The sequence below is a fragment of the Pelodiscus sinensis genome, chromosome 1, assembly GCF_049634645.1.
Source record: "Pelodiscus sinensis isolate JC-2024 chromosome 1, ASM4963464v1, whole genome shotgun sequence".
NCBI classification, from domain to species: domain Eukaryota; kingdom Metazoa; phylum Chordata; order Testudines; family Trionychidae; genus Pelodiscus; species Pelodiscus sinensis.
In genome coordinates, this window is record NC_134711.1 from 18,826,175 (window position 1) to 18,836,341 (window position 10,167).

Here is a 10,167-nt window from a genome sequence, read left to right on the forward strand (position 1 = left end):
CCCCAGGGAAACAAGGAAGTTGGCGCCTGTGACAACTAGAGATATCATTGGTTCCAAAAGCAAACAATTCCGCTGTGTAGGAAAGATAGAAAATATGGCAAAAGACCAGCTTGGCTTAACAAGGAGATCTTGCACGATCTCAAAATAAAAAAGGAGTCGTATAAAAAATGGAAACTAGGACAACTAACAAAGGATGAATATAGGCAAGCAACACGGGAATGCAGGGGCAAGATTAGAAAGGCAAAGGCACAAAATGAGATCAAACTAGCAACAGGCATAAAGGGAAACAAGAAGACCTTTTATAAATACATTAAAAGCAAGAGGAAGACCAAGGACAGGGTAGGCCCACTGCTTAGTGAGGAGGGAGAAGCAGTAACAGGAAACTTGGAAATGGCGGAGATGCTCAATGACTTCTTTGTTTCGGTCTTCACCAAGAAGTCTGGAGGTGTGCCTAACGCAGTGAATACAAGCAGAGAGAGGGTAAGTTTAGAAGATAGGATACACAAAGAACAAGTTAAAAATCACTTAGGAAAGTTAGATGTCAGCAAGTCACCAGGTCCTGATGAAATGCATCCCAGGATACTCAAGGAGCTGATAGAGGAGGTATCTGAGCCTTTAGCTATGATCTTTGAAAAATCATGGCAGACAGGGGAGATTCCAGAAGACTGGAAAAGGGCAAATATTGTGCCCATCTATAAAAAGGGGAATAAGAACAACCCAGGAAACTATAGACCAGTCAGTTTAACGTCTGTCCCAGGGAAGCTAATGGAGCAGGTAATTAAGGAAATCATATGCAAACACTTGGAAGGTAATAAAGTGATAGGGAATAGCCAACATGGGTTTGTGAAGAACAAGTCATGCCAAACTAATCTGATAGCTTTCTTTGATAAGATAACGAGCCTTGTGGATAAGGGAGAAGCGGTGGATGTCATATACCTAGATTTTAGTAAGGCATTTGATACGGTCTCACATGATATTCTTATTGATAAACTAGGCAAATATAACTTAGATAGGGCCACGATAAGGTGGGTGCATAATTGGCTGGATAACCGTAGTCAGAGAGTTGTTGTTAACGGTTCTAAATCCTGCTGGAAAGGGATAACAAGTGGAGTTCCTCAAGGGTCTGTTTTGGGACCCGTACTGTTCAATATCTTCATCAATGATGTAGATATTGGGATAGAGAGTACGCTTATTAAGTTTGCAGATGATACCAAACTGGGTGGGGTTGCGACTTCTTTGGAGGATAGGGACATAATTCAAAATGACCTTAGCAAGTTAGAGAAATGGTCACAGGTAAACAGGATGAGGTTTAATAAAGAGAAATGCAAAGTGCTCCACTTAGGAAGGAACAATCAGTTCCATACATACAAGATGGGAAGCGACTGTCTAGGAAGGAGCATGGCAGAAAGGGATCTAGGGGCCATAGTGGACCACAAGTTGAATATGAGTCAACAGTGTGATGCTGTTGCAAAAAAAGCAAATATGATTCTAGGTTGTATCAACAGGTGTGTTGTAAGCAAAACTCGTGAAGTCATTCTGCCGCTCTACTCTGCACTAGTTAGGCCTCAGCTGGGATACTGTGTCCAGTTCTGGGCGCCACATTTCAAGAAAGATGTGGAGAAATTGGAAAGGGTACAGAGAAGAGCAACAAGAATGATTAAAGGTCTAGAGAACATGACCTATGAAGCCAGGCTTCATTAACTGGGCTTGTTTAGTTTGGAAAAAAGAAGATTAAGGGGGGACATGATAGCGGTTTTCAAATATCTAAAAGGGTGTCACAAGGAGGAAGGAGAAAATTTGTTCCTCTTGGTTTCTGAGGACAGGACAAGGAGTAATGGGCTTAAAGTGCAGCAGGAGAGGTTTAGATTGGACATTAGGAAAAAATTCCTAACTGTCAGGGTGGTCAAATATTGGAATAAATTGCCAAGGGAGGTGGTGGAATCTCCCTCTCTGGAGATATTTAAGAACAGGTTAGATAGACATCTGTCAGGGATGGTGTAGATGGAGCTTGGTCCTGCCTTGAGGGCGGGGGGCTGGACTCGATGACCTCTCGAGGTCCCTTCCAGTCCTATTATTCTATGATTCTATGATTGGTTCTAAAACTAGTCGATACGCAGCCTGTCTGATGGCAGTGAAATCAGTACACTGACTTCATGCTGGGAGTGTTGCTTTTATTTGCCTTCCTCCCACAGTGCAGGAGCCAAGAAAATGTTCATTTTTTAAAAAATATCAAATGTCTGTCTCAAAATTATTGCATGATTTAGTTCTGGATTTAAAATCCACATGGTTAAAAGGATTATTGGATGAAGGCAGGATGGGGGGGAAATGCTGTATGCTGTGATAGCACAATCCCTCTCATTGACCAGGAGAAAGGGGGAACAAGATGATCACTGCTGTTATGGTGCTGCAATCTTTATCCTGCTGAAGATGAACAGGAGGTAATAGAGATGCAGGTAGGTAACAGTGGGCAAGTAAGCAGCTGGGAGAGGACCGTTGAAACCAGGAGTTGGTTGACCCTGTGGCAGATCTGAGGGAGATACCCTCTGATTGGCTGACTCCAAGCATGCTGACCCTCTCACAAGGTGCTGTGAGAGCATTTGCATGTCTAAGTGAAAAGCTCACGGTTTTGAACTGTTTTGTTTTGAGCTTCTGTATGTGCATGTGTTTGGGGGGAAATATGGATGCTAATTGAGTATTGGGAGGAATGAAACCTGAGTAATTTACTGGCACACTTAAACAAGACATAATGTTTTATTTATCATTTTCCATGCCCCGTGTTGGTAAATTTCAAGGATGCTACCTATCTCCTGTCCCATAACAAAGGTAGGGTATGTCTACACATCAAAGTTAATTCGAAATAGCAGTCATTATTCTGAATTAACTTTAATAGTGTCTACACAGCCAAACTGCTATTTCAAATTAAATTCGAAATAGCGGGGCAGTTAATTCAAATTTGGGAAACCTCATTCTGCGAGAAGTAACACCAAACTTGAATTATCTAATTCAAAATAAGTGCTGTGTAGACGTTTAGTCCGAATTACCTGGCCTCCAGCCTTCCCAGTTTCCCCTGGTGGCCACTCTGAGCCAAACCAGGAAATCTCTTCTCCCTCCCCCCAGCCCCGGAGCCCTTAAAGGGGCAGACTCTGGCCACAGAGCCTGTGCCAGCTCCAAGCCTGCCGGCCCAGAGCCAGCAGTCACTGTCCCAACCCAGTGGCCCCAAAACATGAGCCAGCAATCCACTGGCAGCCAGCCCTCCACTTCTCCCCAGGAGCAGTCTGCCAGCTCCTAGGAGCCTGCCAGCACCTGGAGAAGGCGGGCGCCTTCCTGGTCCAGGGCAGAAATCAGGGTGGACCGTACTCAGGTTTGGGGGGGATGCCCCCAACGTCCATGATCTCTGCACTAGACAGAGGAACACAGCTGTCTATGGCAGGATAGCTGCCAGCCTGGCCACCAAAGGCCACAGGCAAACCCAGGAGCAGGTTTGCATGAAAATCAAGTTGGTCCGGCAAGACCCTCAACCCTGAGCTTCTCCTCCCCCTTCCTCCCCTTGCCTCCCCATTCCAGCGCCTTCCTCCGAGGTTTCCCCCTCTCCTCTCCCATCCTCATTCCCACCCCAGTTTCGGTCAATAAAGAGAGTTTGTTTTTGGCAAGAAATGTGTTTTTATTTGACATCAGGAAGTGGGGTCAGGGAGGGGTAAGTTGAAGGAGGGAAGAATGAGGCACAAGCCCCCACTGGAGCACACCCGGGAGGCTCTTAGTGCTCCTCAGGGTGGAAGCTCTCCTGCAGGGCCTACTGACAGCCCCCCCCCCATGGACCTCCAGGATGGCAGCCTGCAGAAAGTGCAGTCAGGCTCGCTGCAGCATGCCCATGAGAAGCATCAGAGTGCCCAGGGCCAGCTCCAGCTCCGTGTTGCAGAGTGCTGTGGTGTCCCGAGTGAGGGTAACCAGAGCACGCAGAGACAAAATGCTTTGCTGTCCCTCATCAAGGCAGGCAAGCAAGCAGGGACACCTGAGAACCAGCTACCCAGAGATGGGTGGGGGAGGGGTGTCCCTTTAAGCACAGGCCTCAGAGAGCCTCAGGCAGCAGCCACACACAGACACTCCTGACCTGATGCCCTGCCTGACCTAGTTCTGGCTGGCCTTAAATCCGAGTCTGTGTCCAGTCAGTGTGGATGCAGTATTTCAAATTAACAAAAAGCTATTTCAAACTGCATTTTGTGCATAGACACATTAATTCAAATTAGCTTAATTCGAATTAACTATTTCGAATTAAGATAACTCAAATTAACGCTGTAGTGTAGACATACCCGTAGAGAGTCACAAGAAGAGCTGATAGCTGAAAGCTAATCTGATAGCTTTCTTTGATAGGATAATGAGCCTTGTGGATAAGGGAGAAGCGGTGGATGTCATATGCCTAGACTTTAGTAAGGCATTTGATACGGCCTCGCATGATATTCTTATTGATAAACTAGGCAAATATAACTTAGATAGGGCCACGATAAGGTGGGTGCATAATTGGCTGGATAACTGTAGTCAGAGAGTTGTTGTTAACGGTGCTAAATCCTGCTGGAAAGGGATAACAAGTGGAGTTCCGCAAGGGTCTGTTTTCGGACCCGTACTGTTCAATATCTTCATCAATGATGTAGATATTGGGATAGAGAGTACGCTTATTAAGTTTGCAGATGATACCAAACTGGGTGGCGTTGCAACTTCTTTGGAGGATAGGGACATAATTCAAAATGACCTTAGCAAGTTAAAGAAATGGTCAGAGGTAAACAGGATGAGGTTTAATAAAGAGAAATGCAAAGTGCTCCACTTAGGAAGGAACAATCAGTTCCATACATACAAGATGGGAAGCGGCTGTCTAGGAAGGAGCATGGCGGAAAGGGATCTAGGGATCATAGTGGACCACAAGTTGAATATGAGTCAACAGTGTGTTGCCGTTGCAAAAAAAGCAAATATGATTCTAGGTTGTATCAACAGGTGTGTTGTAAGCAAAACTCTTGAAGTCATTCTGCCGCTCTACTCTGCACTAGTTAGGCCTCAGATGGAGTACTGTGTCCAGTTCTGGGCGCCACATTTCAAGAAAGATGTGGAGAAATTGGAAAGGGTACAGAGAAGAGCGACAAGAATGATTAAAGGTTTAGAGAACATGACCTATGAAGCCAGGCTTCATGAACTGGGCTTGTTTAGTTTGGAAAAAAGAAGATTAAGGGGGGACATGATAGCGGTTTTCAAATATCTAAAAGGGTGTCACAAGGAGGAAGGAGAAAATTTGTTCCTCTTGGTTTCTGAGGACAGGACAAGGAGTAATGGGCTTAAAGTGCAGCAGGGGAGGTTTAGATTGGACATTAGGAAAAAATTCCTAACTGTCAGGGTGGTCAAATATTGGAATAAATTGCCAAGGGAGGTGGTGGAATCTCCCTCTCTGGAGATATTTAAGAACAGGTTAGATAGACATCTGTCAGGGATGGTGTCCTGCCTTGAGGGCGGGGGGCTGGACTCGATGACCTTTCGAGGTCCCTTCCAGTCCTATTATTCTATGATTCTATGATTCTTCTGACGCTAAAGAAGGAACTTGATTAGAATAACAGAAAATAGAGTCATCCTTAAAAATACTCTACCCAGAGTGGAGAGCTTCTGCCCAGAATCTTTCCCTAGATGACCAGATGACCCATTTCATAGGGACATTCCTGATATTTGTGGCTTTGTCTTATATAGATGCCTATTACCCCCACACACTCTGTTCCAATTTTTCACCCTTGCTATCAGGTCGCCATAGGCTGTCCTTCCATCAAATATTTTAAGAAGCAGTGTACATGTACAGAGCCTCACAGGCCCTTTATTTATGCCAGTGACTGCTGGTGGGGAATGCAAAGGAAAGCTGAATAGTAAAGATGGTGTTTCTTCATTAAGGTTCAGGGGTTTTTCAGGTATGATGTATCAGCTTGCTGCTGTGCATCAGCTTTTATTGGTTTTGTAAAAGAGAAGAGGTAGGGACAAAGAGACAGTCATGAGCCAAAGAAATGTAAAAAATGAACAAAATGGTATAGAAGAAGCAAGGGAGAAATAGAAGAGGGCAAAGTAAAGGAGCCTAAAAGGAAAATGAAGAGGAAAATAGCTGAGGGTAAATATGTGTAATATTGTATTAATAAAGCCATTATTTTCTCTCCCTAGAGATTTTTCACTGTATTCTTTAAGGGATACTATGAAGCTAGGAATCTGTGAAGTTAGGAGTTAAATCTGGGTCACACCTGCCCTTTGTACTGGCCTATATTTTTGGTTTTATAATAAACAGGAAAATATTATTTTCCCCTTTGTTACTGTATAAAAAATGTAAACAATAAAGGGAATTGACTGGCTATAACAGGTACTGGAGAACTTTACTATTTAAAAAGTGCTACGCAGCGCACAGTGTAAATTGGACAAAAGCAACATTTTTCCTTTGTTGCTTTGGTAATAATCTTAGTGTCACTTTCAACAACAACAGGTTATACATTTTCAAAAAGAAGTGTTTGTTTTGTTTTAAAGGGACCGTGGGCTAGATTCACAAAAGGTCTTAGATGCCTACTTGAGGCACCTAAATCCCATAATTAGGCCCCAAGGGGATTCACAAAATCCCTACTCAAGAATCCTGAAAGTACCTGAAATTCACACTACAACATTCTTTGTAGTAAAAATTTGCTAGGAACGTGTGTTCCTGCCTGTGTACATATACATTGTGGCCCGATGCCCAGAGTCTGAATGCACAAACCCCACACAATTCACAAAATGGGGCAAAATAGATGTTTCTCTGCCTGACTCTCCTGCAATGCCCAATTTGGCAAGCATACACAGGCCCCAGTAAATGCAACCAGGAACCTCATACTTCTGTAGCCCAAGGATTTGGGTACTCAGTATGTTTAAGACCCTGGTTCAGGTCCTCCTACTCTGAGAGAGGATTTGACAAGGGATCTGCCACCTCTCATATGAGTTCCCTAATCACGAGATTAGGGGATATTTTCATGTGGGGTCCCCCAATTTCTCCTGTTGAAACTGTTCCACTGAGGATCGATTATAATTTGGCGCTGTCTACAAAGTGCCAAATTTCAAAATAACTTGCTATTCTGAAATTTCCCTTAACCCTTGTGGAACAAGGGTTACCAGGACATCAGAATAAGCTGCCTGTTATTTTGAAATAACAGGCTGCTTCAATAGACAAGGAATAGCTATTTTGGGATATTTCTGGTATCCCGAAATAACTCTGCAGTTTAGATGTACCTGTAGAGAATAGGAAAAAGTACATCACCTAAAGCATCTCAATCTTTAGGCACCTCAATACCTCTGAAAATCTGGCCTGATGTTTCCTTTGGCTCCAAACCTACACTGTAATATGTGAGTGGAGTAATGAACTGGTACAGAGTCTTGCTGAAGTAATTAGGCCTCCGTGGAGATCTGCCTGAATGCTGCAAAATATATTAGAGGCAAACCTATACATTCATGTTGATAAGAAATTTAAACATTGTGACACTGCTGCAAAAATAAGCAAACATAATTCTGGGATGCATTAACAGGAGCATTGTAAACAGGACACAAAATGTAATTATTTCAGTCTATTCTGTACTTATTAGGCCTCCACTGGAATATGGTGTCCAGTTCTGGGCACCAAGTTTCAGGAAAAATGTGGAGAAATTGGAGAAGGTCCAGAGAAGAGCAACAAGAATGATTAAAGGTTTAGAAAACATGAGCTATGAGGGAAGACTGAAAGAACTGGAAAAGAAAAGACTCTTTTGTTCAGTTTGGAAAAGAGAAGACTGAGACAGGATGTGATAACAGCTTTCAAGAATCTAAAAGGATGTTACAAGGAGGAGGGAGAAAAAATATTCTCCTTAACCTCTCACGATAGGATAAGAAGCAATGGGCTTCAATTGTAGCAAGGGAGGCTTAGATCGGACATTGGGAAAAATTTCCTAATTGTCAGGGTTGTTAAGCATCAAATTGTCAAAGGAGGTTGTGGAATCTCCATCCTTGGAGATATTTAAGAGCAGGTTAGACAAACATCTGTCAGGAATTATTTAGAAGGTGGATGGTCCTGCTGTGAGTGCAGGGGACTGGACTGATGGCCTCTTGAGGGCCCTTCCCGTTCTAGTGTTCTATTGTTCTATGATCGGGGTGGGCAAGATATGACCTGTGGGCCAGATCCAGCTCACAAAATCCTTTGATCCAGTCTGTGACCTGTCCTGTCAAGACCCTGAGGCTGTTCAAAATGGCTGGCAGATCCCCTGGCACATCGCACGGCACCTAGCGGGCGCTGGCAGACATTTTAAACAGTGAGGTGTGCACCTGGCAGGCAAGCTCCAGGCACCAGTTGGCCTGGGGTAGGGGATCATGTGAAGTCTCCTTCTCCCCTTGAACTCCTGCAGGGGTGCAGATGAATAGAAGGTTCAAAACAGCTGGTGGCTCCCTCTAGGCACCGTGCAGCCCTGGTGAGGGGAGAGAGAGTTCTTGCACTCCCACACCCTAAGGCCCTGCTCCCAGCTGCAATGATTGGCCTGGGGGTGGGGAAGCATGGAAAGTCTCTTGCCCCTCAGGGATGTGCATCCATGAGTGGCACACAGAAGGAACCTCCTTGAGCACCCTAGGGCTGCTGCAGGCGGGAGCCTGCCTTGGGGACCCTGTTGGGCTGCTGGCCGGGAGCCACCTAAGGTAAGTGGCTCCCAGCCATTGCCTGCATCTAACACCCCAGCCCCTACTTCTTGCACCCCAGCCCCTTCCATTTCCCAACTCCCTGCCGCAGGCCACCACCCCCTCCTGCTCTAAGTCATGTCCCAAATCCTCTGCACACACATCTGGCCCCAGGTCACAATGCCCTCCCAGATCCTCCACCCCCTGCTACACCCTTCCCCCAGGTCAAAATTCACTCCTGCACACCAATCCTCTGCCCCAGTTACAACCCCCAACTTCATTCAAATTCCCTCTCAGATCCCACACCCTCTCCTGCACCCCAATACTGTACCCCAAGCTCCCTTCTGCACCTAACCTCTGTCCCAATCCCCACACCTCCTCCATAGCACAGTGTGGCCCTTGACCACTTTCCAAAATCTTGGAATGCCTCCTCCCCCCCCCATCAAAAATTATTACCCACTCTTGTTTTATTATGTTAAACATATGTATTTATTCCACATTAAAAAGATAACTGGCGTATGCATTTTTGCATCATCTTGTTATCAAGATTCATTAAAGCTGCTAATTGCTTAATGAAAAATAAAAATACAGCTGCTGTATTTTTAGATTCACAGCCAGATGTCTTCACTAGATAGTTGTGGTTACCTGCCCTTCCCACCTTTTTCAAAAATTTGCAGCCCTACAATAATTCCAGTTTCTTATTAAGTTCTTCTGAAATCCTCTCGGAGTGAATCCATAGCTGTCTTGGAAATCTACTTATCAAATCATCCTATATAAGCAGAAATAGCAAGTAATAGCATAAGCTCATGATTATTTTTCTCTCGCGAACACAGCCCTTTACAGCAACTCATTTAACAGCATGGAAGCCTGTGAACATGAAAAAATAAAACAAATTTTTCCCCCTAAAAATATCCCCTATTAAGTATCTCTCACACAGAATAAAATCACAAAGGAAAGCTAGATCAAACATAAAGTGCACAGATGATACTAGAGTAGCATAGAATAGTGCTGCAATAATTTAGAAGATTTCAATCTTTTTCATTATGACCTCAGTTTTCAGGGGTCGTAAGTGAGCCACTGTAGTTTGTATTGGGATGAAATGATAATTATACAAGTTTTCAAGCCATTTATAGTTTTGCAAAGCAATTTTGAAAGTACTGATGAGAAGAAATTGGCATTTTTCTAACTAGTTGTGGATGTTCATTCTTTTTTCTAGCTACCATCTAAAACCAGATTTTTAAAAATTACAAACAATAAGTTCTTTGTGAAGACCGTTTCATTTCTGGTTTTTCCTGTTTTTAATTTGAAACATTGCAGAATATTTCCAGTTGGTAGAAAAAAATAGTTACCGAGCAGATGCACTAGCTATTTTCAGAATGCCATTTCCCCGCCCCCACTCCTCACCCCCATTCCATGAGCTGTACTGTTGAAGACTGCTGCTTAATAATTTCACCCACACATTTAGAAAGCAATAATTTTTAGAGTACTATATCCAGTCCAGTT